Genomic DNA, 5,677 nt, shown 5'->3' with positions numbered 1-5,677 from the left:
TTCATTGTCTAACTTGTTTAAGCTCTCCCAGCCCCATTCAACCTTCAAAAATCTGTTCGGCACCAACCTTGGACAACAAGAAACATTTTGATTTCACAAAACCCCTCTTTATTGCCGTCCAAACCTTAGATCTAATTGATTTCGTGATCTACTGAGTTTTTTGAAATTAACTTGCTGTTTTGTGTTCTTCTTTTCAGATTCAGCTATTTGGAACCTATCCTGAATTCAATTCCATGTTCTTGGCTTCCAAGATTAGCTATTCCTAAGTGTTTTTAATTCTTGGCTGATCTTTTATTGATTTGGGTATTTTCGTTTCAGATCTAATTGATTCTAAGCTAAATTTTCTATTTTCGTTTTAGATCCAAGCGTTTAGAGTTTTCGTAGGAGTTTCCAGTGACTTGACAAGTCGATCTTGGTCCATGCGCAACCCCCTATCATTTGGTATCAGATTTTGGGCGTTTTAGGTGTTCTTGGGTGATTTCTAAACTGATCTCCTTTTAAAAACATTAAACATCAGTTTTTACCCAGAAAAATTTTTGGAAAAAATTTCATTTGAGTGGGTAAACGTTTTCTTATTGGTCTAAAATTTTATATGCATATTTTTGGAACTGTGATAGAATACTAAAAAATATTTCCCGCAAAAAAAATAAGAAGAAAAAGTCAAAAAATTTGAAAAAGACGAAATCAAACAAAAATTAAAAAAATATTCAGCGGGTTGAGTTTAGTGCCGAAACTTTCTAGATCCAATATAAAATATTTAAGGACATTACAGTTTAAATTTTGTGATTTCTAGAGATCGGTAACACCTCGAACGAAGTTGTCAATTTACTCTGCAGTTTTTTCGGGTTTTCAGGTTTCAGCAATTTTTATTGATTCTTAGCTGTAGGTTTTCATTTTTTTTCTTTTTTTTCTCCCTTTACAATATTTAACACCTTCTTGTTTCTTGTGTTAGTAGGATTTAAACGTGTGCACAATTCTTCCTCGGTGCAACACGAATCAATTGGTGTCTCGTCATTTTTTGGACTCCTAGTGCAAATTTGGATTCTTTGGTAGTTACGGTTCATATACTTTCTAATTGATTGATATAGACTCTAATAAAGAACTCACATGACTGAATTCTACCTCTTTGAGAATTTGATTTTCCTTTTTGAGTGATTAACGGGGAGGTTTGATTTCACAAAACCCCTATTTATTGCCGTCCAAAGCCTAGATCTAATTGATTTCATGATCTGCTGTGTTTTTTTGAAATTAACTTATTGTTTTGTGTTATTCTTTTCAGATTCGACTGTTTGGAACCTATCTTGAATTCAATTCCGTGTTCTTGGCTTCCAAGATTAGCTATTCCTAAGTGTTTTTAATTCTTGGCTGATGATCTTTTATTGATTTGGGTATTGTCGTTTCAGATCTAATTCATTCTAAGCCGAATTTTCTATTTTCGTTTCAGATCCAAGTGTTTAGAGTTTTCGTAGGAGTTTCTCGTGACTTGATAACTCGATCTTGGTCTGTGCGTAACCCTCTATCACCTTTTTCCTAGCATCTGCATGAATAAGTTGATCGTTAGGTAAAGATACTAAATCTAAAGGAGTTAACGGATTAAATCCATAAACGATTTCAAAAGGAGAGTGTTTGGTTGCCGAGTGAACGGATCGATTATAAGCAAATTCGATATGCAATAAGCACTCCTCCCACGACTTTAGATTTTTCCGTATAATGGCTCGTAATAAAGTGGATAGCACACGATTGACGACTTCCGTTTGGCCATCTGTTTGGGGGTGGCAAGTGGTTGAAAACAGAAACTTAGTTTCAAGCTTTCCCTAAAACGACCTCCAAAAATGACTCAAAAATTTGGCATCTCGATCAGAAACAATTATTCTCAGAATGCCATGAAAATGAACAATTTCCCTAAAGAAAAGGTTAGCAATATGAACGGCATCATCATTTTTTGTACAAGAGATAAAATGAGACATATTTGAAAAATGATCAACTACAACAAAAATTGAGTCCTTCCCCGTTTTGGTCCTAGTCAATCCAAGGAAAAAATCCATGGAAATGTCTTCCCAAGGTGCGTCAGGTACAGGGAGGGGTGTATATAGCTCGTGCGGCTTAATCTTGGATTTGGCCTTCTTGCACGTCACACATCGCGCACAAACTCGTTCAACGTCTCGTTTCATTTTCAGCCAATAGAAATTGATACGAGTCAGAAAGGCCCAATTCAAGCTCAAGGACATGATGATATCAAATTACCACAAGACCCAATAACGAGGTTAATGGCCAGACAAATGCATTCAAAACTAAATGGAACCATTCAAGAATTTATTAGCAAGGCCTTAAATGCGTACACGAAGGAAAAAGAAAATCAAGATTCACTTTCTTGTTTTCAAGAAAATCAAGAAACCGAATCTTGGTCCAATTTTGCTGTTTTGAGTGATTTCAAGAATCAAGAAAATCAAGATTTCAAATCTTGGAACTCTTGGTCCAAGAAACCGAATCTTGCAGCTAAGGCGCATTGGATCTCAGTTACGAGCATCAACGAACCAATTTCGGGAGAGAACGGATTACAAGCCCAAATGCTTGAAGAAACGGCCCAATAAGATGTTCCAAGCCCAATCAAGAAATTTAAATTAGACTTAGTTGAAAATCAGGCCAAATTGTTAAAGTGGCCCTATTTGTTAAGTTTTAATTCTTTAAATACTTAGTTTTAATTTTTAGACTTTATGAACAAGTTTCTATTTAAAACTTCAGTCCAAGAGGCCCATTTAAAGTCCTTGGCCAAATTTCCCCTTGAAAGTAAAAAAATTAGGTTTTTTTTTTTAGTTTTCCTATTAGGACTAGGAAAATAGTTAGAAGGCCTATATGTATGGCTTGGCCAGCCACCCTTATACACATTACACTTGAAGAATACATTAAAATCAGATTTGTTTTGTTGAGTGAAAATTCTCTTTGAGTTCTCCAAGAATTTTCTCTTGAGTTTTCTTTAGAAGTAGTTTTAACAATCTTTTAGATTGTGGGAGCCATCTTCAGCCTTCTTCTTGCCATTGTTCTTCATTGAAGGGGAGATTAGAGCCGTTTGAAGTGAGTTGTGAAATCTTTATTCGATTTGAGTTTCTTAATCTGACAAGTTTAGTTCTTTGTTTTCTATTTTTGTTGCAGCCAATTTGTTTATAGATCTCATACGACTTTTGATACGAGTCACAAAGGCCTTAGATGCATACACGAAAGAAAGAGAAAATCAAGATTCACTTTCTTGTTTTCAAGAAAATCAAGAATCCGAATCTTGTTCCAATTTTGCTGTTTGGAGCGATTTCAAGAATCAAGAAAATTAGATTTCAAATCTTGGAAATCTTGGTCCAAGAAATCGAATCTTGCAGACAAAGCGCATTGGATCTCCGTTACGAGCATCAATGAGCCAATTTCGGTAGGAGATGGACTACAAGCCCAAGTTCTTGAAGGCAAGGCCTAATAAGAGGATTCCAAGCCCAACCAAGAAGTCAAACCATACTTAGTTGAAAATCAGGCCAAATTGTTAAAGTGGTCCAATTTGTAAAAATTTTAATTTTTTAATTTAATTTTAGACTTTAGGAGTATTACATGTAAAAATTCGGCCCAAGCAGCCCATTAGAATGCCTTGGCCGAATTTCCCTCTTAAATTTGTTAATTAGGTTTTTTTAAAATTTTCCTAATGAGATTAGGAAATAGTTATAAGGCCTATTTATAGGCATGGTCGGCCACCCTTAATACATACGTTACATTACAATTACATTAAATTTTTAGATTTGTTTTTGAGTGAAAATTCTCTTTGAGTTCTCCAAGAATTTTCTCTTGAGTTTTCTTTAGAAGTAGTTATAAAAATCTTTTTGATTGTGGGAACTATCTTCAGCCTTCTTCTTGCCATTGATCTTCAGTGAGGGAAGATTAGAGCCGTTTGAAAGGAGTTGTGGAATCTTTCGGGATTTCAAGGCTTCTTAGGACTTTTCTTTATTCTTTTGCTGTTCATTCTTCTTTATTAAATTCTGCGTGTGCTGATTTGTTGAATAATTTGGGATTAATTATTCTTGTTTCATTCCAGCCATTCCAAACTTCAAGATCTGATTCGGCACTTCCTTGGACATAAAGAAATATTTTTGATTCACAAAAATCCCCATTTTCTTGTCGTCCAACCCTAGAACTAGTGTCCACTGATTTCACAATCTGTTTTTAATTTAGTTGCTATTTTGTGTTCTTTGATAGTTTCGGCTGATTGGAAGTTAATCTTGGGGCTTAATTTCGTGTTCTTGGCTTCCAAGAACATCTATTCATAAGTGCTTTGATTCTTGACTATTCTTCATTGATTTGGGGATTTTTAGTTTCCAAATCTAATTGATTCTAATTAAGTTTTGCTGTTTCGTTTTAGATCCAAACGTTTAGAGTTTTTGTAGGAGTTTCCCGTGACTTGACAACTTGATCTTGGTCTGCGCACAACCCCCTATCATTTGGTATTAGATTTTGGGCACTTTGGGTGTTCTTGGTTGATTTCTAAACTGATCTCTATCAAACACCTTCTTGTTTCAGCAATTTTTATTGATTCTTAGCTGTAGGTTTTCATTTGTTTGCCGTTATTTTTCCTTTACACTATCTAACACCTTCTTGTTTCTTGTGTTAGTAGGATTTTAAGGTGTGCACAATTCTTCCTCGGTACGACACAAATCAATTGGTGTCTCGTCAGTTTTTGGCATCCTACTGCAAATTAGGATTCTTTGGTAGTTTAGGTTCATACACTTTCTAATTGGTTGATATAGACTCTACTAAAGAACTCACAAGACTGAATTCTACCTCATTGAGAATTTGATTTTTCTTTTTGAGTGACTAACGGTGAGGTTTGCTAATTTTTCTTTTGAGTGTTGAGTATTTGTTTTACAGGTATTTCAAAAAAAAATAAGATGGTAGTCTGTCGCACCCTTAACATCCAAATGGGAGACGATTGTTATAACCAAACGACCAATATTTTCCATTCTAGGTGTTTTATAAAAGGTAACTTATGTTCACTTATTATTGATAGTGGGAGTTGTCCGAATGTAGTTAGCAGCTATTTGGTGGATTCCTTAAAGTTACCTTGTATCGAGCACCCTAAGCCGTATCACCTTCAGTGGTGATACGAGTCACAAAGGCCCAATCCAAGCTCAAGAACGTGATGGGCTCAAATTTCCACAAGGCCCAATAACGAGGTCAAAGGCCCGACAAATGCATTCCAAACTAAATGGGACCATTCAGGAATTTGTTAGCAAGGCCTTAGATGCGTACACGAACGAAAGAGAAAATCAAGATTCATTTTCTTGTTTTCAAGAAAATCAAGAAACCGAATCTTGGCCCAATCTTGTTGTTTGGAGCGATTTCAAGAATCAAGAAAATCAAGATTTCAAATCTTGGAAATCTTGGTCCAAGAAATCGAATCTTGTAGCCAAGCGCATTGGATCTCCGTTACAAGCATCAACGAACCAATTTCGGTGGGAGATGGACTACAAGCCCAAGTTCTTAAAGGCAAGGCCTAATAAGAGGATTCCAAGCCCAACCAAGAAGTCAAACCACACTTAGTTGAAAATCATGCCAAACTGTCAAAGTGGCCCAATTTTGTAAAGTTTTATTTTTTAAAATACTTAGTTTAAATTTTTATTTTATTTCTATGTAAATATTCAGTCCAAGA

This window comes from Gossypium hirsutum, chromosome D03 (assembly GCF_007990345.1).
Source record: "Gossypium hirsutum isolate 1008001.06 chromosome D03, Gossypium_hirsutum_v2.1, whole genome shotgun sequence".
NCBI lineage: Eukaryota > Viridiplantae > Streptophyta > Magnoliopsida > Malvales > Malvaceae > Gossypium > Gossypium hirsutum.
Note: the sequence above shows the minus strand (reverse complement) of the source record.